Raw genomic sequence first — 25108 nt, forward strand, 5'->3', positions numbered from 1 at the left:
CTGTGATTAAATGTCAGCAGTTTGCATGAAATTATTATTTTTATTGCAATGGTAAAATTTAAAGGGTTGCTTTCTGTTAGATATATTGCCGTTCATCCCTGACGTTGAAGTTAGCACTTTCAATTTATTTGTTTCACATAAACAAATCGGTTCCAAAATAGTTAAACCTTTTTTTTACTTCCGGATAGTGTGAAGAATGGGAGGACAGTAGGTTGATGCCATCATAATTTATATTTATGAATTATTGTGGTCTTAATATTTGCAGCAGTAGTTAGAATTGTTTTCTGGATTTTAGTTAACTGTAGACACCGTTATGATATTTCTTCGAAAGCTACACTGTGTCATGATCCAGCTGTTAATTTCCAGACAAAACTTGTCAGAAATGTAAGGTCGGAATTAGTGTGTACAGAAATGTGTGTTTTTGCTCGGTATTAAATGTTGATGGGCAGACTGAGTGAGTCTCCAATGTACATTTTCTACTAGAATCTCCTACGCCTTTTTTTCCTTTTTGGGTAGACTATTCATATTTGCAGTTTATTAATTTTTTGTGGGAACGTTTGTGTAAAACTAATTTGCTCCATGTACTTGTAGTATGTGGGATGTATTACCATTAAAATGGATTTCTCTGCACCTTTCTGAATGGGAATGCTAGATTACAAATCTTGTTCAGTTTAAAAGGTGTGTGTGTGTGTGTGTGTGTGTGTGTGTGTGTGTGTGTGTGTGTGTGGCATTAGTAGAGAGTAGTAAGTGAGGGATTTGTAAGGGGGAGGTGTTGGCTAGGATGATACTTTTCTTATTGACGACCCATGTCCGTAAGGGACAGAGCCCAGACCAGGGGTAAGTTTACAATTTTCCATCCAGTTGTCAAGGTTTAGTTTGCATAGGGTCAGGGATGAATTCTGTTTTACATAGATGAGGAGCCTATTCCATAGCGCAAGGATTCTGTGAGATGCATCTATCGCACCATCATGTTCTGTATATATCACAAATTAAGTTCATGTCCTTGGGTGTAGTGTTTCTGTTAGTGGTTTGTTTTGCTCGTGTGCAACAGATCCATCGGATCTACTTCACAAGGTCAAAATTCCTGAGATGAAAAGAGTGAAACTTTAATTTACTGCACAGATCATAGGTTGGTACTAGGCTATCGGTCCTAGGGCCTATACAAACCTAGCCATAACAATTCCCTGGCTATTTCTTCCCACGGTATTTACTTTCCTGGACCCCTGTCTAGCAGGGTGACTGACGTGATCCCCAGGGTGAATTCCTATCTCCCATCCAGTTGTCAAGGTTCCTTTTTAAAGAGGTGCTCTGCTTGACATGTATGGGCAGTCTATTCCAGAATCTGGGGAGTCTCTGGGTCAGGAACCTATCCCTCCAGCATGTTTTGTTCATTGTGATGACAAGGTTTAGTTCCCGGAGCGTGTGACTCTGAGGGATTGGGATTTCTTTGTGTAGCATGTCCAACAGCTCTGGGTCTGACATGCCTTGTATGTTAAGCAGAGATTCACTCTGAGTAGGTGATATCAAACTTTTCAGTGTTTAGTGTACTGCCACCTATGGGGTAATTCATGGGTATATGTTTTTTCCCAAAGGGGATAACTATACATTGCTTGGCATTGAGCTTGAGCCCATGGCTCTGGCTCAAAGCATCTGTTTCTGTAGGGCTCTTTTGTAGAATATTCACAAAAGTTGGGGATTCAATAATGGCTCCCAGTTTGCAGTCATCTGTGAACTTTGTTAGCCAGAGTCCCTTAGTTTTAGCCTGTACTTCAGAGAAGTAGATGCCAAACAAGAACAGTCCCAGGACTGAACCCTGAGGTACTCCACTTTTCTGGAGCTGGATTTGGAGTCTGTTGCTTTTACAGTGTGGGTTCTGTCAGTATGCCAGTTGGCAACCCATTAAGTGATGTAGGGATTAATCCCCACCTTAGTAAGTTTATCTGATTAGAGAGTGGAGGATGGTGTCGAAGGCCTTGGCAAGGTCCAGATAGGCTGTGAGAACCGCCTTACCCTCGTCCACAGCTCTGGAAACTGATTTCAAGAAGTCAGTCAGGTTCAGGAGACAAGATCGACCCTTCACAAACCCAAACTTGAGTGGTGTCCAGTGTCCGAAGGTTGCCAATGTCTTTGTTTTATAAGTTCCATGATAATACGTTCCATGGCCTTGCAGATCAGGCTCGTCAGGCTTATTGGGCTATAGTTCCCAGGATCCAAGGTGGATGTCCCCTTGTGAAGTAGGATAAATGTAGCTGTGCGCCACTCCAGTGGGCACGAAGCCTGAGGTGAGGCTATGATTAAACATGACCAGGTCATTTTGTGGTTCATGTAGTACACAGCCTGGGATGTCATCTGGTCCCATGGATGCTGTATTCTTAGCTTTGGAGAGTGTGTTTTTACCTGTGTGGCTGTGATTACCGGAATTTGACAATCTTTTGGTATTGAGATGGGCCCTTTAGTTGGTGAGAGGGGGGGGTGAAGTTTGCACTGAATTGATCTGCCAGAATATTGGCAATATCCCTGGGATCAGTATATTTAATGCTATTCTTTTGTAGCTCAGAGCAGATCTGAGCATTGCCATTTAGATTCTTGACATAGTTATCGAATGCCTTGTGGTTATCTTTGGAATCTTTTGCAATTATATTTTTGTAACTAGCTTTGGAGAATTTTATGAGGCATCTCAGCTTCTTGCTGAGGCTGGTAAGAGGTTTTTCATCCTGTGATTTTCCTCTTTTCTGCAACAGTTTCTTCCTTTTGTTGTAAAGTTTGTTTATGGCAGTGGACCACCATATTGGCTTCCTTTTTCGGAGGAGAGCATCTTGGTTCTGTTTGGGATGGCACAATTCATGCACAAGTGGATGTGCTCATACAGTGCCCTAGTGTAGGATTCAGCAGTCGAACTTTCAGTTCCTGTCTGCATGGGTGTCATGAAGTTTGTCACTTCTGACTTGAGTCGCATGAAGTTGGCTTTGGAGAAGTTTTTTTACAGAGGTCTCCTTACTGGGGGGTGGGAAGGGATGTGGATGTCAAGGGTGATTAGTTTATGGCCAGACCTGACCAACAAGGGGTGACTATAGGTGTGGATCATAGAATTCCCATGTTGGTAATGACCAAGTCTAGGATATTGGAGCCCCTGGTGGGACTATGGATTAGTTGATCCAGGGCAATGGAATTTATGAACTCCAACTACCGTTAAGGTGTTGGCACATGAGTAGTTTTCACATTTAATGGCAGGGTAGTTGAAATCTCCCAGTTTTAGGGAGTTTGGTTGTATCTTAATATTCTCCAGTATGTTTAGAAAGGTGTAGTGAGAATCTTGGGGCATGGTGGGGGATCTGTAGCAAGCTACAATTTGGATTGCAGTCTTACCTTGTGTTAGTTGCACTTGGAGAATTTCAGACGCATAGTGTTAGGCAACTATCCTGGTGGTGTGAATATGTGCACTCCACCTTAGTGTTTTGGTCCTGGTTTGGTGGCCAAAAAGTATAGTTGTAGCCTGGTATTACAGGGGTAATACATTAAGATAAAGGGGTAAATATATCCACAGCCAGTAAAAAGGACAGAACTTCACTTTTTTATATAAATAAAAGCTTATCCTTGTAGCATTTTAGTTGCTTATTCTGTTTCTTATAAACATTTAGGTGTTTCAGATACAGAATAACTGTTTTATGCAGCTATTACATAAAATATAGGAAATATATTTGTCCTATAATCTCAGAACATTTTCCTTTTTTTTCAGTTTCTTTGCAGGGCACAACTGCCCAAAGACGGACTGTCCCTCATAAAGTGGGAAAGGTGAGACAGTGCCCTGTGCTAATAATTAAAAGCGATGTCTTAATTCTGCTCTTCCGTGGGTGGTTGCTGACCTTTTAGTCACATGCATTAGTAAGAGGTAAGAAAATGTCCTACAAGTTTTCTCTGATGCAGGATGCACCCTCAGAGTGTTTAATTACACATGGCATACGAAGATGAAAAGAGAGGTAGCTTAGCATCTCACTGTGACCATCTTTATCAGACTGCAAGGATATGCTTCACCTGGTTAAAGATTAAAATAAAGTCTGGAAAATAAATAGTTATCTCCAGCAAGTCTCCTTTACTAAGAATTTATATGCAATTTTTTTTCTAAGAACGTTTACTTTTGTACCTTTATGTATGTATTTCATTTACTGAAGTCTGCTCACATTATTTTTTGAGATAGCAATTTCTTTATTATTAATAATGACATACCTGAGCAAACCCTTCATTATTTCAGTGGTTTCATTTAATGCTTTGTTATCCACTGCAAGAATATGCTACACATGGATCTAGCTTTGTTATACATCTCCTTACCTGCTCAGTTTGATTATTGAACTACTGTTAATGTTAATATGCTGTGATTTATTTATCTTACATATATCAACTGTATCATATTCTGAATTTTCATTTATAGTCTAGGAATCACCTGTGTCCTGTTGAGAAGCAAAGAAATGTTATAAGATTCTTGTAAAGCAATGATCCTTAGTGTAGACTTTTGCCATTTGGCTCAGAAATGCAAATAGAGTTAATTGTTCATTATGATAAAAACACTTAAAAAAACTTGGTCTTGTGTGAGGGTAAGGTTAATTTCATAAGTCTTGTGTTTCCAAAGTTATCCTTGTTACCAAGCTGTGTTTCACTCTCAGGTGAATAACTGGTTATGATTGATTATAGTATATGTGTTAATCATGGTTGCTTCCTCATAAGCAGGAAATATTTTGAATAGTGCTGTGACAAGTAGCAAAAATGAACCTGAAAATGTTAATGTAGTAAATTGCACACAGAGAAATAGTTCTAACAGGCAAGATATCTAGTGATTTATTTTAATGCATAAACATGATTGGAATTAATTTTATTGGAGGGCATGTTTGCAGGTTAGTTTATGACTCTAATCAGTGTTTTAATATACTGTTTTGTCAAGGCTGTATATTATATATTATACATGTATTCTTTATATTTATGGCATCATTTTTATGCTTACCAAAATGTGTTTAGATCAACATGCAGGTAACCTGATGTTACACCTTTATTTATGCAGTTTCCTTAAAGGAACACACTATTCAAATCCATTGCTTGCTGCTTCATTAAATTCGGTGCATCATGTGGTACATATCATTGTGGCTCAGAATTCCATCCCATGATTGAGTGGCCAAAATAAATGTATTTTGTGGCAGCCAGGTTTTCTGTAGTCTTTACTCCTGTCTAGATGATGAGGTCATTTAATTTGAAATATTCCAAATGATGGAACAACAGTGAGTAACTACAGTGTGAGGGAAACTGACTGGGGTAACATTCTTCATGTTTGTTTACACTAAATGTGAAGTTGGACTTGCAGTGTCTTAATTTAAAGAAGTCAACAAAACCTACTGAAATAACAGATTTTCATTGCTGCACATATATACTGTAGGAAACCCAGTCTATATTTAAGATGGTTATCAAAATCGAATATATTTCCACCTTATTGGTTTTACATAACTTTAATGTAAATTTTATTTATTAGATAAGAAAGATCGAGGGGGGAATAAAATGAAAGCTTTTTACCACACAGTAAATTTACATGTAGAATGTTTTTTGTTCAGAATAATTCATTTTCCCTATTTCAAAGTCAGAAAATGTGAAATGTATAATGCAGCATCTTATTGTTTTTCAGGAGAGGGGTGATTACCCTCCATTAATGCTTAATGTGCACTGTGTACAGTTTTTCTCTGTCAAACTTCAAGCACTCTGATGTAATGGATTGCATTTGTGTACCATCCTTTTCTGTTTCTACTGAATGTGAGCATTAATGTACTGTACTTTGTAAGCATATTCTTCGTAATGCTACATTTGAAAATTTTAACTTACAGGGTCACTGTAACAGTAAATCTTAACATTTGTTTACCCACCTTAATTTTTTATTTAACCACCTTTTTAACCCACAAGAAGGTTGAAATTTACTAGTAGTGTCTCTTCCCTGTGAGGACCCGTGTCCTTAAAGGTAGCAATGCTGAAGGTGCAAGACATACATACACATTGTTCATTGCTCTCTCCTATTCTTCTCTGTGTCTGACTTACTAATGTTCTCTCAGTTTATCCCCGAGGAAAATAAGTGCATAGTGGCTAACACTGTCTATCCTGCACTATTATTTCAGTGGAGTACTATTTGCAGAGCTATAATTTTATAAAAAATGCAACTACATTTAGACATAATCAGAAGTGATTGTCTTCTCTCTCAGAGTTAATATAAAAGTGCTTGTTTTGCTGTGGCTACATTATTAAATTGAATGCTGTGAGAATTGTCTTAGATTTAATAAAGACATTAAACTTGAGGCATTTAAAAGCTTTGTCTTAATACCTTACTTCTACTTTATATTCTATTAAGAAGCCCTCCACTAACTCTGCAGAAGAATAGAAACAGCTTTAAATGCTGAGTAATACTGCACACTTAAAAATTAGACACTTTCTTCTTTACCAGCATCTAGTCCTTCCAAATAATATAGGAAAATAAGGAGGAGGCTGACTGAGAATATGTATTATTGGGTACATCATCTCCTCTTCCAGCTAAATATGCTGTTATTTCAAGAGAAACTAACACTGAAAACATTACCCCCTACTTTTGATTGTAAATGCTTTGATAGGAAATAACTTTCTTAAAGAGCATATAAAATGTATGTTGCCTCCAGGGATGTTTACTTGTCTTTACAGTCCAGCTGTTTAGTAACCATCAGGGTTGTCATTGTTGATCAGAGACCCTCCCCCTTAACATATCTGTATTTGTGATGACTTCTTCTAGTACAGTATTTGTTTTATTCTGGATCAATTGACTACAAGTCTATCAGACCCAAGATTCTTCTGTTTACATACCTACACTTTTCTTTTGCCTTCCTTGCTGGATTGCTACCCACCCCACCACACCCTCAAATTACCTTAGGCCTCAGCAAATCCTTGAGCAGGGATGTCAGGTCACAATCACAAACTGAGTGCAAGTGGGCGAGCCTGTGCTCTGTTGATTCAAGCATACACTGTATATTTGAAGCTCAAGTCTCACACACACACACACACACACACACACACACACACACACACACACACACACACATGCTTCTTGTTGATAGCTTTCATGTTCTATACACCTCCAGTTACCATTAGTGGCTATTACAGTGGCATGTATGCCCACCATTCGAATGTGAATTAGCTTCTGGATCATTGATTAACTCACACCCAAGCCATTCATCTCACTTTTGGGTCTAAACATCATACGCATGTTACAGGTGGCACTGATGGACATTCTCTGTTCCTCTGGGATGGTCTATACAAGCTACACTCTTTTTGTTGGTGACACCTTTGGATATGACCTGATCTTGTACAAATATTATGTTTGACGTTAACAGATATTCAGTATATCAGCTATTGGATGACCCCTTGTCTACCTATTTCTACTACTATATCCACAGCAGAATCACATACAGCTGAGTGTAAGTTGATGTCTTTACACATGTCAGACCTTCTTAAAGTCATCTTTTCATAACCACCAAACCTTGAGTCCCACTTTCCCACTTCGTCCCTGGTAGTCAGCTAACCAGACTGCGCCCCCCCCTTTGCAAATTTCTGGATCCGCCACTGGGTAGGATGCTTTGCTTGTGGCCATTGTAGTGCATGTACACATATACTTCCAACTAAAGAGTTTTATAGTAGTAATACATCTAGGGTTTATGACATCAAATGCTTTGGAAACTGTAGCAGCGATTGGAGTGTAAATCTAGCTACATGTTTTTGTTCTTCTTTTTATGTAGGACAAACTTCAAGACCATTTAGACATAGAATCAGTGAACACTTAAGCGATATTAGGAATAAAAGGGTCTTGAACGCATTGTATAAACATACTCTTACACATAAAACTGCCAAATTTTCTTTTGTGATTATAGACAAAATTGTAGTGAATAGATCATGTAAAGATGGATGGCACAATATTTTGAACCATAAAGAGTCAGGTTGGATTATCAGGTTAGGTGCTTTATTCAAACCTGGACTTAATGAACTAAGCTGAACTGATTTTTGATAATATAATAAATAGAAAGGGTCAAGTTTGGTGTATCATGTCAGTTATATTATTCTAACCTGACTTGAATGAGTTAATCTAATTATTTTTGAACCAATCAGTGTTGTACTGTCATCAAGCTTGTTGGCTTGAAATATATATATATAAAGATGTGGGTATTTAGTCATTTTGTATATTGTTTTTGCTGCACTGAAGAAGGCTAATTTTTAGCCGAAACCGGTTTGCTTCATCCTTTGTGTTCTTTATTGATATGCCACAATAAATTGAATCTGTTTTATGCCATCCTTCCATGTGCTGGATTATTTCTAGATTTTGGAGTATTTTGGTCCAGTCCATGCACTTTGGCCTCCCTGCGGGTTCTTGGTTTCTTCCATTGCTCTCTATAGGCATCCCACCAATGGCTTTAAAATAGAATCCAGATTTTATGCAGACTGTAGAACCACTAATTTAGTATATTTTTGTTTCTGTACTACATGCCACACTTTTTACATTGGAAAGACTCTTCGTCCTTTTAAAGATAGAATACTAGAACACTACAGGGATATAACGAATTGTAAGGAAAATAATGCACTAGCACAACATGTGCTACACTTTGGTACTGACCATAATTTTAAATTCATGGCTATAGAGATCATTCATACTAATATTAGGGGTGGCGATGTTAGGAATATTACTAAGGCCTTTGAGCAAAGATGGATTTTGATGCTACAAACTGATAAACCACCAGGTCTTAATAAGGCTACCACCTTGAAACCTTTTCTTAAGGGACGTTCTTTGAAACACTGAAATGTCACTATCGTTTTATTATGTTTTTATTTACTCATAAATTTCTAATGATTTTTATACTATATAAATGTGCTTTTTACTAGGTATATGTGTTTAATTATGTAGAGCTACTGACTGGATACTGAGTGCTTTAACTTGTGGAGTGATGTTGCATTAAGTTAGTCTAATGAAGTGATCTGTATGTTCATGAAAGCGCTTACTTTTTTCTTACAATAAAGGTTTTTTTTACCTGATGCCTGGATACTTGATGCCATTATTCTTATTTTGATTCTTGCTACAGTCAGTTTTTGCAACCTGACACAGGAGGATGGCTCACCTACTTTGTCTTGCCTTTTTTGTAAGTACCCAGGGAATAGTAATTCTTTAGATCAGTCAGGAAAATATGGTGAAATTAGTTAAGTATTTTTTCAGTATCTGTGTGAATCTATTCATCTGTGTTATTTTAATATTTCCTGTGAGTTGAACTCTGTTTTTTATTGTAAATACATATTTAGTATGTTCATGTTATTTTATTACGTATTATTAAATATATTTAAACCTTTTATTGTGGCTGGTCTTTTAGAGAATATTTCAACCTTTGAGAGTACTTATATTTATTTGGTGACACTGTGGCCGCTCTTGAAAGCCTTGCTGTTTGGTCAACATTACAGTTTGTGTTAGTATTAAATTCATTCAGTGTAATTGGGTACCTTTATAAGAGCCTTAGAGTAGCTGGCTTTGGAGTGTCTATTGGTGGCAGTAACTACTTTATAGTCTGGACAGAGGGGCATAGCTGGTAAATCTGTGCCAGCCTTTCCCAGGTGTATATGTGTGGGTCTGTGTGTGTGTGTGTGTGTGTGTGTGTGTGTGTGTGTGTGTGTGTGTGTGTGTGTGCGTGTGTGCGTGTGTGTGTGTGCGTGTGTGTGTGTGTGTGTGTGTGTGTGTGTGTGTGTGTGTGTGTGTGTGTGCGTGTGTGTGTCAGCCAACTTAGAGCTGTGATACAGAGCACTGGTTTCACAGAGAGAATGGTTGGGTTGAGGACTTGTCCTGGACACTTGGCTGATGACTCAACTCTACAGCTGTGCCAGTGGGGAGTCTTATTGGGGGCCAGGAAAGAAAGAGAAGCAAACCCAACCCCCAGACTAAGTGTGTTCCTTGTGTGCTCTTAAGGGAAATTTTGCTTGATGCAGAGAGCTGCATCTGGAAATACTGTATGTATCTATTTTTGTTCCAAGAGAATGTCCCTCACCGGTGTCAATGGTAAGGATTCAGGCTCCTTGATTACAGGCCCAGAGGAGGAGATGTCAAAATCAGAGCAGAAAATTTTCATTTTGAGTTGCATTATCTGGGATTTGCAGAACTAAGTATTCTATAAAAAGACAAGTGAGATAAAAATTGCTCTAGAAGATGCAAAGAGTGATAAGCAAATGGACAACAATGGATTTCAGAATGAAGAAAGTGATGGAACAGAGGTACATCCCTCAAACTTTACTGATCTGCAGTTCTTAATTCTATCCCAGAGGAACTCAAAAGTTAATTCACAGCAACACTGAGACAGAGCCCACAAGGATACTGGGACTATCCAGAATAGAAAGCCAAAGGAAGATGACATAGTATCATGGAAGAGAAGGTAACAGTTTCTTTTGGGGAATTACATTTTTAAAGGGTACATCTGGGTAATGAAAGTCTGGCAGTTGGTGTAGGGGGTTCCTGTGGAAGAGGGTTTGATTCTCTCAGCCCTCATTTGCCTACTTTGTGACTTTGTGCAATTACCTCACTAGACAGTGCTTGGGGGCAACTGGGAATTTATGATAGGCTCATCAATGGTCCCCTGGACTGCAAGCGTAATAATTTCTTATGAACAGAAAGGACAGTAAAATAAGCTAACTGTGTGGTTGTATGGCTGGCAGTCAGAATACTCAGGATCATGATAGCAGCTGCATAGGGCTGGGGAATTTAATCTAGATGTACCTGGGCAGAAGCATAATGGTGCAATGCAGAAGAGTTTCAGTAAATACAGAAAAGCATTAGACGTATATGACAGCTAGTAATATTCTTGGAGATGCTGCCTGTTCACTGCACAAGTGAAATTAAGGTTATTTGCGCATGAGGTATGACACATGGCCAAATAAAGTTTTTCATTAGCAATAAAAAGAAAAGCAAAGGAAATAGTCTCCACATTATAGTATTTAGTGACATTGTGACAAGAAGAAGTGAGGATGGTAAGGTATATATGTGTGTGTGTGCGTGTGTGTGCGTGTGTGTGCGTGTGCGTGTGTGTGCGTGTGTGTGTGTGTGTGTGTGTGTGTGTGTGTGTGTGTGTGTGTATGTGTGTTTATGTGTGTCTGTGTATGTGTGTGTGTGTGTGTGTGTGTGTGTGTGTGTGTGTGTGTATGTGTGTGTATGTGTGTATGTATGTGTGCCTGTGTTTTCATGTTCTCATCATGTGCCCCCTAATACTTTTATCTATTTATTCATTCATTCATTTTTATTTTACTTTGTTATCCAGACTAATCCAACTAAGCTACGACTACTGGTGGTGAAGACTTTAAAGAAAAGCTCAAAGATAAAATAAAAGTCAACAATGTAAAGCATTATTTCATGATAAAAGCAATAATACTAAATAATACAGTCGTTAATATTATCAGAGAGGTGTTAAATTAGAAGCAAATGCTGTGTCCGTTTGCAGTAATAGGAATTTTGAAATATAAATTGTGGAAGGTAAAGAATGCATTTTGTCTTATAGTATATAGCCAACAAAAAGACAAAAACATTTTTGGGATGGATATTTTATTTATTTATTTAAATTTGCTTACCGAGTAGTACACTGTTAAATCAGTGACCTGTTACAGGCTCAGCCTGGCTTCATGCCAGCTCAAAAGGTAGTTGGCAGCAAATGCTCATATATGCAGCTTTTTAACACAGAGAATGACCATCTTGCAGTATAAGCAATTTACCTGGTTAGCATTAAACTGATGAATGGCAGGTCTACTAGTTTTAGATTACTGTGGAGAATGTACATTACTTAACTCCTGGAAGATGTATGTTACTTACGTGTTAAGTACTAATAGAGTATATTGTTAAGCTGAATATAGTGTTGTTGTGAAGAGGCATTTTGGGTTACATTGAGAATTGGAAATGACATCACAGTGCAGACATTATCTGTAAGACAGAAAGACTGCAGGCAGAGATAAGAAATTAGGTCAGAGAAATAGAATATATTGTAGATGTAGGACTTTAGTATACGCTACATTCATTGGAATAGCTTTGCTATAGCCACAAATAAGAAAAAGATCCTTTATGGGTGCCCTTTAAGAGGCAGATAATATATTTTTTGCAGAAATGTCAAAAAGTTAATTTGCAATACCTTTTATCTGTCTGGCTGCCTATCTATCTGTCTGTCTATCTATCTACCTACCTAGGTCAGTCTCTCACTCTCTCTCACTCTTCTCTGTACATCTCGAGAGACAAAAAGAAAAAGAAGGCAGACAAAGACAGACTAACACACAGTTTATCTGTATATATATCTGTTTTAAATCTTGTTATTATCAGGAATATGTATATTCTCCTCTTCCTTCTGTAACACCAAGTATATTTTGTATTTTTACTCATACAATTGGTAGTTAATATGCTTTACATCAGAATACATGGTACAGTAGGCAGCAGCTCAGTTTGCTATTTATTTTAACAATGCATGCAGTTTCACATGGCCAGAACACAGCACTCTGGACTGGTGATTTAGCAGCATGTTGTGTACAACACAAGGGTGCTCTCTGCACCCTACAGTTATGAAAACACTTGGGGAGATGGTTTCTATCAGCACTGTGGGCTGTGCTGCCAATTTATAAATAGAAAGAAAGGTATTCAGGAAGGAGGATATTTTATTTTAAAGGATACGTGGCATTGCAGGTTGTATCTCCTTGTAATACATAGTACAGAATATATCTGGAGGGATGTCAATAAAAGGTACTGTAAGCATATTACAGAAGGCCCAATACCTCTTGTCAGGAGAGATCATTTAAATCTCTGCAATTGGCTTCCTCAGATGTACACAGCAGGGAAATAATGAAAGATGGAATGAACCCAGGTCTACAAGTTAATGCCCCATAGGGGGTCACAGCCTTCAGTTTTTGTGCTGTACTTCTACTAAGAGGTAAAACTCTAAGGGCACACAAGGTGCAGGAGGATGAGTTTGTCCTAAGGGTGCACAGCAGACCATCACTTTGTATTCCCTGTAGTATAGTGCACAAGATGATTTGGTGGTATACCTTTATACTGTGGGTACCCAGCAGGGCTGCATTTTCCACGGTCTGTACAATAATGCACAAGGTGATCTGGTAGTATACCATTATGCTGCAGGTGCCCAGCAGGGCATCACATTTCACAGTCTGTAGGATAATGTACAAGATCATTTGGTGGTATATCTATATACTGTGTGTGCCCAGCAGGGCATCACATTGCATGGTCTGTAGCATAGTGCACGGGATAATCTGGTGGTATACTTTTATGCTGCAGGAGTGCAGCAGGGTATCATATTACATAGTCTGTAGCATAGTACACAAGATGATCTGGTGGTACACCTTTATGCTGCAGGCGCCCAGGAGGGCATCACATTACACAAGTATGTAGGATAATGCACAAGATGATCTGGTGGTATACCATTATGCTGTGTGTGCCCAGCAGGGTATCATATTACATAGTCTCTAGCACAGTACACAAGATAGTACACTAGCTACTGCATTATTAAGCAAATGGGTACTTGTAGTGCCTTTTGTTTGAGCTCTGCATCAGTACTGACAGCTGCACTGTACCCCCCCATGATTTCCAAGTTATTCTTAGCTTTTTTTTCTCTCTTCCCTGCCATAGTGTTTAAACTAGGCTGCATATAAGCTTATTTTAACTCCCCCTCCCCATATTGTTAGTTATAGTCCTCCTTCCTTGTTAAAAGTCTATCTAGTAGAGTATCTCCCTAGTCTAAATTCTCCTAATTTCTGCCTGCTTCTTTTGACTATAAGACTCACTCATACTTTACTTACCTATCCTCCTATTCCCAGGTCTCTGATTGCTTTTGTAGACTTTTTTCATTGCTTGCATGCATTCCTTGGTCTAGGTCAGCCCACTCTGTTCGCCTACCCTACCCCCATTCCAACCCACTCCTGCAACACCTAGACTTGTACCCAAGCCTCATTACATAGCCACACCCCTTCATCACATTCCAACCTATCACCTTGTTACCCCCACTTTAATACTTTGACATTACAACTACTCCCCCTGCCCTACAAATGTAATACTTTCTTTCCGATTTTGCACTGTTTCCATATTTTCCACTGCACTGTCCAATTCTCTTCTGATACTAGATAGCCAATTCACTAATCATGTTCCTCCCGTACCATCTAGCTCCACTGTTCTTCTTCTTCTTCTCCTTCCTCACTAGCTATCATTGTAACTTAAACCATATTCAACCAACTCCCATCAACACCTGCCTACCTACTATAAATAACAATAATAATTTCTATACTATCTCATCCTCACTATTCCAATTCTCCTAAATCTACCTTCTCAAACTTTACATCCTTTCCACTACTTCGACTTCTCCAAAACTGAAACTTAAACTGTTCACTTATGATCTTCACACTCCTCAACCAATCCTCTTCTACATTTCCTTACTCCTCTCTGGTGACATTCATCCAAACCCAGGACCTCCCACCACCACTCTCACCCTATCTGCTAATAGTACCCCTGTATCTCCTCTGCTATTGCCAAACATTTCCTCCCCTCCCTCAAAACAACTAACCATCCTCTCATTAAACACACAAAGCTTAGTCAATAATATTACTGACCTTCACTCCTGAATAGCCTCTAACAAACCCCAAATCCTAGCCCTATCTGAAACATGGCTTAAACTCCCCTTTTCAGATACCAAAATCTTACCTCCAGGATTTAATATGTACCGACTAGATAGAATTCCAAAAAAAAGGTGGCACCCTCACCATATTCTATTCTGAACAGCTTAATCTCTCCCACTTACTGTCTCCATCCCAAACTTTCAACCTGTTGAGCTTCTCATTCTAAACTGTCACTTAAATACCCACAAAAAAATTGCTATTGTATCCATCTACATCCCACCAGGTAAAAACATCCCAATCCTTAAACAAATCCTTTTTTGGTTATAACAAAATATTGCCTATGTAACTGTAATCCTTGGAGAAGTTAACATAGATTGGAATGACCTAAATATTCACTCCCCCAGCACAGCATCAATCTCCACAGCTTTTCCCTACTGATCTCCACCCCCACCTACCTACAGAAAAACATACCCAAGTCCAGTCTAGACTGGATCCTCACTAACAAACCTCACATGTACCATAATCCTTGTACCCCCTCCAGCACTATAAGCCACCACCTGCCAACTCGCATCTATCGATACTCCCCCCAACTACAGAGACCTCACCTCTACAGAGATGGTAGAAAACTCACCAACTTTAACCCAGATACTCTGAATAATTATCTTTCCTCTATCAATGGGTCTTTCCTGCACTGTCTGCCCATTAAGGAAGCTGTACTTAAATTTAACCGCATCTTTCTTGACATCCTAAACTCCATAGCTCTCTTAAGGAAAATCAGGGTCAAATCCAACTATGCCCCCTGGCTCACTAGAGATACTCTCTTCCTCATGACAAAAAGAGATAAGGCTTGGAAACTCTGGCTAAAATTTAAATCACACTCACAATTACAAGACTACAGAGGACTTAGGTACCTCACCAAAAAAAAACATCCACCACGATAAGAAAAACTGTTTACTATCAAATGACTGAAAGTCAAAAGACTGAATCCCAAAAAGACTGAAAATTCAAAATACTGACTGATGGAGTTTGCCCCTTCTCCACTGTTGTGCGATCTTGGAGTTGGTATATATAGTTAGCAGCGGGTGTGGGGAGCAGGGAAGTTTGCCTCTTGCATTGAAAATGTATTAAGTATTTTGAATTTTCAGTCTTTTTGGGATTCAGGCTTTTGATTTTCAGTCATTTGATAGTAAACCAAGAAAAACTACTACATCCAAGCTCAAACTAACCACTACACCAACCCTAAAAGATTTTGGAGTACTATTAACAAAATCCTCCATCCTGGTACCCCCAATACTCCCAACCCCTTCCCTAATAACACTCCAACAGAGACTGCAATACTTCTTAACAAATATTTCATAGAGACTATTGTCAAGCTCATTCCTAATAACTCCTCTTCTACTACAGATGCTTGCAACACAAACCACTCTACCCCTCCTCACATTCAGACTGCCAATGCCAACACTTTATCATTCAAACCGGTTTCTATTTTCTACATCAGAAAACTACTCTTGAAACTTAAACCCTGCTCTCCCTCTACTGACAACCTTCCTCCTTAGTTTCTTAAAATAGTTGCTGACTCTATTGCTTTTCCTGTCTCTATTTTAATTAATAGAGCCATTCAAGAATCCATAGTTCCTGACCTCTGGAAATCTTTCTACACTATACCTCTACGCAAGGGTGGTAATTCAATTTAACATAGCAACTTCAGACCCATTGCTATCATCTCTCCTTTGTCTAAAATCCTTGAAAAAATGTATCTGCTCTCAACTAATTACATATCTTATCCAAGAGGATCTCCTTACTCCTACACAACATGGGTTTTGCCCTAAACACAGCACCTCCACTGCCCTTATTTCCTTCTCTGAAACTGTTCCTATGGCCAGAGACAACAACAAACTTGTATCTTGCTTGTTCCTTGATCTCTCTCTAAAGCCTTTGACACTGTGTCTCATTCTCTACTCCTCTCTAAACTAACCCATCTCAACCTCTCTCACACTGCCATCAACTGGTTCTCCAGCTACCTCTCAAACAGACAACAATCAGTTAGATGGCTTAACTCCCCTTTCCTCTCTATCCAAATTGTGGTACCCCAAGGCTCCATCATTGGCCCTCTGCTATTCAACATATTTACCAATAACCTCTATACTTCTTGCGGTCACTCCTCTACTGTCCAATATGCAGATGCCTCCACATTGATATCTGTCTCTGAAAACTTGACAGACCTGTTAACTACTACACAACACTCCTTTTCTTCTGTAGAAAGATGTCTCAATAACAGTCAGTGCATCCTTAATCCTAATAAAACAAAGCTCCTTCTTTTTCTGCCTAACTTCCTCTCCCACTGTAAATCTACATTTTCAATCTCTTCCCTCAGCAACACTATTATAAAGGTTGAAACACAAACTAAACTCCTCAGCACCATTATTGTGACCAACTAAAATTTGATCTACATGCCCAACAAAGCATAAAAAAACCCACTAAAAATTAGGTCTACTTTAGAGAAATAAAAAATACCTTAGTGCAGAATCCAAACGTGCCCTTGCTCAGACTTTCATATTACCCACCCTGCGCTATGCCTCCCCTATCTTGACTAACATACAATCTTCCCATATTCACAAACTCGAATCAACATACGATAAAGTTCCTAGATTTGCTTTAAATCATCCCTACTCCTCCCACCTCTGCCTGGCCCTACAGAAACTTCACTGGCTTGAACTCCCACATCAACTTACTCTCACTCAACTCCGAAACTGCTCACTCCCTTCTCAGTAACCCCACTACCTGCCCATCACTTTCCAAACATCTGTCCTATTCCACCCCCAATCGTCCTCTTTGTAGTTCCAACCAACTCTTACTACTGACCTATAAACCCTGTAAAAATATAGGTAAAAACCTTTATAAATACTCTGTCTCTCATGGAACAAACTCCCATTATATATCAGCATAACTCAGCTAACAACTTTAAAAAGAAACCAAAAGATCACCTGCTTAACTCCAAGATCTGTCACTGCAATCATCCCACTTAACCTCCCTTATACCTCTGTCAATTCACATTCTACAACCTCTACTTAGGAAGTGTCTTTGCATTATTTCTAATTCTTGTAAATATTAGAACATGCTAGGTTTTCAGCACTGCGACTAAACTGTTTGTATGTTTATATTTTTAGTACTCACACTTTCTTATGTGACAGCTATAATTTGTTTTGTATACCAGCATTTCAGTTTGTACTCTGTTTTATCTTATGTATAATGTTTCTTTTTACTTTTTATTGCTTTAGAGGTTATTGGAGTTTTTCTCCTCAGGTCTCCACTGAAAATGTTTTTTTTTGTAATTCAGCTGGACCAAATTGGTTAACAAATGTGAAATAAATAAATAACATAAATAAAATGATCTAGTAGTATACCTTTATGCTGCAGGAGAGCAGCAGGATATCATATTTCACAGTCTGTAGCATAGTACACAAGATGATCTGGTGGTATAAGTTTATGCTGCGGGTGAACAGCAGGGCATCACTTTTGCATGGTCTGTAGCATTGTACACAAGGTGATCTGGTGGTATACCTTTATGCTTCGGGTGACCAACAGGGCATCACTTTGTAAGGTGTGTAGCATAGTACACCAGATGATCTGGTGGTATATCTTTATGCTGTTGGTGCCCGGCAGAGCATCACATTACACAGTCTGTAGCATAGTACACAAGATGATCTGGTGGTATATCTTTATGCTGTTGGTGCCCAACAGAGCATCACGTTACACAGTCTGTAGCATAGTACACAAGATGATCTGGTGGTATATCTTTGTGCTGTTGGTGCCCAACAGAGCATCACGTTACACAGTCTGTAGCATAGTACACAAGATGATCTGGTGGTATATCTTTATGCTGTTGGTGCCCAGCAGGGCATCACATTACACAGTCTGTAGGATAATGCCCAAGATGATTTGGTAGTATACTCTTATGCTAAAGCTAAGAAGCAGGGCATCAATTTCTACTCTCTGGAATTCTGACAGTGTATGAAACATGTTTTAGAAAATGAGCAAACAAAAAGCAAACTGATATCACACTCAGCCATAGGAATATTTATAAGAAATCTGAATGTATTAACTTACACAATTAGAAGACTTCATCAAAATGTAAAACACAAAAATTCCACCAGCAGACAAACCACACCAGTAGCAAGGAACCACAACTGAGTACAGAAGAAAGCACACGTGTGGAAACACAGCAGTCACAGTTCAAAATATCCAAAGGTAAAGTAGGCAGCAGGTAAAATAAATCCAGGTTTATTGCATATACAAACTGGTAAGTGCTTTCACTATGGAATCATAGCTTCTTCAGACCTAATAAAACAGCATCTTTGTTAAACATTTATATAGCAATGTCATAATACACAGACCAATCAGAAGTTAAAACTAATAAAACAAGCTGAACACACTAAAAAGTGAACTAAGAAAAAGAAGGTAAACATGACTTTTTCCTTCTTCTTTTGGCTTTTAAAACAGGTTTCAAAGGTACAAATTCATTTAAGCCTAACCCCATATGAGAATGTAGTTTGGCAATCCATCTTGCTTCACATCTTTCTGTTTCATTTTCAGTATTGCCTAACCTAACATTCTCATATATAGCATCTAACATAGTAAAAGAAAACCTATGTTCATTGCCTTTAAACTGAACATGTTTAGCTAAGGTATTGACAGTATTACCTTTATATATAGAATATATATGGTCCGTAATGCGTTCATGAAACCAAAAGTTGGTTTTGCCAACATAAAATGAGCTGCATTGCTCACAGTTAGCTACATAAACAACATTCATTGTGTCGCAGTTAGCCGTAACATTTAAGTACTTCTTCCCGGTCTGTGGATGAACAGATTCATTACCATCTGTTACATACTGTAGATCAAAGCATGTTTATGTACTTTTAAGAAGCACTTCCAGATGTAAACAAATGCATATAAATACTGAGCATGTGCAGGCAGCAGTGCCATTTTGAGAGAACAGCCAGAGTGTTAACATGCATGAGTGTGGTAGTCAGTCTGTTTCTGAGTTTAAGTTACAAAGCCTCATTTCTGATGTGTTTGTGTGTAATAAAGCTGCTTAAACTAAACCCATGAATGTTCGTCTGTTTTAACCTGACCAGAAGAGCGACATGGTGTCAGAACCGAAATCGGAAGAACAACTTCTTCAAGCCATGAGGTGCAAAGTTGAAGGTAAGTGAAACGGAGCTCAGACAAACAAAAAGGGCCAGAAACAAGCTAAAGAAAAAAAAAAAACTGTACAAAATGATGTATTTGGCAAAGCAAATAAAATGACGCATTTATAAGGCACAAAACACATTATTAATCAAACGAGTAGCACAAAAACGTATTATTAAGCAAACAAAAGGCACAAACTGCAGTATTAATTAAACAAAATGTTTGGAATTGCAATATTTGATAAAACTAGCAGAGATATTCATATGGGGCTCATAATTACTTTTGGTTTGCATAACGAGTGTGATGCCCATGCCCTGGCCCAGCAATCAAGGAGCCTCAGTGCTCACCACTAACACCAGAGAGGGCATCTCCTATATGAGGAAAGGATAACAAATACACACAGTAAAGTGCAAATTCCCTTAAGAGCACACAGAGATCACAGTCAGTCTGGGGCTGGTCGCTCCCTTGCTCCCCAGGTCCTCAACAAGACTCCTCACTGGCACAGCTATAAGGTCCAGATCTCCGCCTAGCTGGGCAAGCTAAAATCTCCAGCACCCTCACTGTCCAACGAGTGCTTCGTGTCCCTGCCCAAGTAGCTGACACACACACACACACACACACACACACACACACACACACACACACACACACACACACACACACACACACACACACACACACACACACACACACACACACACACACACACACACACACACACACACACACACACTTACTTTGAGATAAGTTTATACAACCACCCAGACACTCCTGGGGAAGGCTGGCCCAGGTTCTCCAGCTGTGCCCCCTTTTCCAGACTATATGGTAGTACCCTGCCACCACCCAGCAAATAATTATCAGATACTCAAAGGCCCTTAAAATGGTGTTCAGTTATTACTGTGCAATATTATTATCCAATTGGTAGATGTGACTAAACAGCCAAAGCTTATTTGGAGTGACTTGGACAGTAAACTATGAATATGCAATGCACTCTAGAGCTTAAATTATCTCTACACAAACCAGTCACAGCTAAAAGGTTTTAAAATATTTAATAATAAATAATTAAAACCACAAGACAATACTTTCTACTACACAGTCAGTGCTAGTCAAGAGTTCAGAGATCACACAGAAATACTTAAAATAATTCAGTAGTACAGATCTGACATCACAGAAAAACACTTAGTCTAATCTTTCTAGTTTCTAGCTATCTCTGAAAGAAAACACAAGTCTAAGATAACTTACATAAGAAACAGGCAGTGCTATGAGTTGGATGATCAGGTCAAAAATACTTAATGCCTTCTGATTCTCTCTGCTTAAATTGAAATTGCAGTTCTGATAAACATTACATCATTCTTTCACATTCCTGGTGTTCACAGGCTAAACATTAACTGCATTTATGTTCTTAACATCTCCCTTTTGTTATCTTGCAGCTGGTCAGAAAACAGAGCAATAAAATACATTTGCATGTTTAAATCTAGCAATTTAACTCTTGGTTTAAACAATAGACAGAATGTCTTAATCTAGACTGACTGGAGCTGACTTTAGATCAAAGGGTCACAACATGCTTTTACTGGGTCAGTAGAGAGCACTGTTGACACATTTTTGTAACAGCATTTTTTTCATTTAAGACAACAAGCCTGTGATTCACATTATTTTCTTTCACTTAGGAAAACAAGTCTGTAGTTCAATATTCATATTTACCAATGACAGCATTATCTATAAAATTCTATCTGACTAGGCCGGCAGCCTTCACAACGAGCAGGTTTAAAGTAAACAGGCACAAGAAGAGCATAATTAGCATGATAAGAGATTAAAAGGGCATAACAAATACAATAAAAGGGCAAAATAAGCTTAAAGAGCAAGGCGGCTGCATGTTTTCTTTTTAGTAAAAGACCGTGTTTGAGCACAAACTATTTCACATTGACTGAAGCCATTCAAAGCATAACTAAAGTTGTTCGAACTATCTCAGAGTGTGCAGTGTTTGCAGAGTGCATGCTTTATTATGGTGCAATTATTTCAAAGAGTTTGCTGTGTACAAAGTACAGTTATATTGCAAAGTGCAGTCAGAGTACAGCCATTTCGAAAAGTTTCTTGTGCTTTGTGCATGTATTCACAGAGTGCCGCAATTTCAAACTGTTTCTTACACCGTGCAGTTATTTCGTAAAGTACAGCCATTTTGAAAGGTTCTTGTGCTGAGTACAGTTTATTTACAAAGTGCATTCATCTCGAAGTGCTTCTTAGTCTGAGCTTCTTCCACTGTGTACAGTTTATTCGCAAAGTACAGTATTTTGACATATTTCTTACACTAATAAGAATGGTTTTATAAATTACAGTGATTTCAGAGTGATATTGTGCTACTGAGACTTATTTGGTGAAGTGCAGTCATTTCAAAGAGTTTGCTGTGCTACTGGGCATAATTGCAAGTACTGGCATAAAGTTCTGGCATATATATTTATGTGTGCATGTTTGTACATAATTTCAAGCACCTTCACTACTGTGTGTTGATATGGCAGAGGCATTTTGCAGACCATGTCCACTTGTGTTTGATCATAATGTAGCAGAGAACTGGAGAGTATTCGAACAGGAATACTATATTTTCATAAAAGCAGCTTTTTCTGACAAAGATGCACGTACAACGGCATTCATTTTGCTTAACTTAGCTGGATCAGACGCTATTTAAAAAGAGTGTACATTTGTGTATGCACCAGACGTATATACAGAAGAGGGTGGAAACTGTCATATTGTGGTACAGACTGAATCAAGGGAGGACCCTGATTTCTTAAAATGTAAATTTAGAGAAATGTACAACCCCCAGACAAATGTTACATTAGAGAGGCACTTACTTTATACATGAGGCCAAAAGCCAGGTGAAACTTTTGCAGCTTATATCACTGACTTGAGAAATAAAGCAAAAAGTGCAGATTTGGTGACTTGAAAGATGAGTTAATAAAGGACAGGCCTGTGTGTGGTGTTAATAGTGCTGCAGTGAGAAAGATTTGCTTTGTGACAGTGATTTAACATTAAGTAAAGCCACAGAGATTTGTCAAATCCACAAGCTCACAGAAAGGTACACAAGTAGGCTTGCAAGTGATAAGAGCATGGTTTCAATAGCCTTTAAAGCAAACGTAGACAGCATGCAACATGTGGCAAGCAGAAACAGCCTAAGCACATGGTAGCTGCTGCCCCTACGAATTTTCTTGGGAGGAGTCGTAACTTTCTAGCAAGTTCTAAGACTAGCTCAGTAAAAAGGGCATGCTCAGTACAGTATAAGAATGAGTCAGCAAAACCCGAGTTAAGTCTTATTGTTAACTGTCGAAATTGTGGTGCCAGCCATGAATTAATAAGAAAGAAGTGCTTATCATTTGGTCAGCAAGGCCACAAGTGTAGAAAATGGAACCATTTTCAAAAGTTTTGTAAATCAAGCAAGCCTCGTTCAGTTATTAAGAAAACAATAAATCACTTAAAAATGTGTTCAAACATATGTTATATCCATCCTATTTAAAGTGCATATCGTGCTCTAACTATATAAGCTACGGCACTTTATACATAAAAATAACATGAAAAATCAAAATATTACAAAAATAAAAATGGAAATAAAAATATAGCCTAAAACAAAGCCATTATATATATACTTATTAGTCATATATTAATATGTCTATACATCACTGGTTCTGATTTAAATAAAGACCTATGCAAATTACATATTTAGCTGTCATAGACACAATAAATAAACAATGTTCCTATGGGTATGTTCCATCTTGATTACCCAATAAATATATGTATTAGTAACCTAATTTACACAGAATAACATATTGTATTACATAACATATTTTAGTGGTAGATGAAGGTGCGATTGAAAATAGCTTGTATTAACAGAAGGCTTTAACTAAGATGCAAGCTGCAGCAGTACAGAATTTTAATGTGGACTGTCCATGCAATATTTCCATACTGTAAATGTTTATTATGTAAACAAACACATTTCATACCAAAATGTGACGTTTATGTGTAACATAGAGGATTATGATCGGGTCTCCGATCATAACCCACTTATTATGTGCGCAGAAATTCACCTCAAGAGTGAAGCTCCATGTCGAGACACATAATATAGGGTTACAGTCGGAGACCTGATCATAATTCTTTGTAGTTCATGGATATTTACCTGCTCCATGCACAACTAGTTACAGAAACAAAAACAGGAAGTGTTTTATGGTTTTCAAAGCCAGTAAAGGAGTTAGCAAGCACTGTCAAACAGACAGGAGACATCTTTACATATTTTGTGTCTAAGGGAAGCAGTTCTGCTTTGACTAACTATAACTCTCTAAGAAAGTAAGGAGAAATTAAATTGAAATGAAGCTGCTTCAAGTTCTGCTGCTGTTGTTTTTTGGCCAGCACTGTTATCTATTACTGGATGGCAACAGCCAAGATCTTAACAGTGCTCCCTTCTAAGTGTTGTTAGGATCGGGACTCATGCTAGAGTAGTACTGAACCAGGTAATCTTTAAACTGATTTTGGAGAGCATAATCATGGTGCTTCATACACTACAATGATATTATGCCACTGTTTTGCGCTTCCCTTAGTCATTATTAATGAATGTGCATTGCAAGGAATGATAATGTTTACATGTTTAAAGTTCCTAAGCAACTATCTCTTAGAATTGGCAACCTCAGCAATATGCTTGTGGCACCTGCCTTTATAGGTAAGCCAGGTAAATGTCTTGATTGCACTAGTTTGCATGTGGTGAGAATTCACAGCAGCAGCATGCTACATGGTTGCTATAAAATAGCTCTGAAATCCATCAAATTAACTCTGAAATCAGCATTCCTTACTGGGATATAAATAATAGCATAAATATCAGTTCTTTTCTGTTGCCATACACATAGGATAAATATTTCTACATTGCTGAGTATAGTATATTGAAAAATTGTAAAATCTGAAAACTATGATTTGCTGAGGTATTAATAAGTATTGTTGGACATCCTGGAGCACTTCTTTGGCTTATAAGAAAGCCCTCACAGCTTTTCTTTTCCTTACAGTTCATTTTAGTGGTGTCACACTGTGAGTACTCTGGACAATGGACCAGAGTCCAAAAGATTTGATCACAGTGTAAGTGAGTTACTGCATTGTAAACCTACCTGTAAATATTGTGCGGACTTGCTCTCTAAGGTTTACATTAGTGTATACACTGAAGTAAGTCACTTACACAGAGAGCAAGTCTTTGGGTATCTGGTCTCCACTGTAAGCATGCTTTATAGAT

Source organism: Protopterus annectens, chromosome 2.part2 (assembly GCF_019279795.1).
Source record: "Protopterus annectens isolate FY-2018-M chromosome 2.part2, PAN1.0, whole genome shotgun sequence".
Lineage (NCBI taxonomy): Eukaryota > Metazoa > Chordata > Ceratodontiformes > Protopteridae > Protopterus > Protopterus annectens.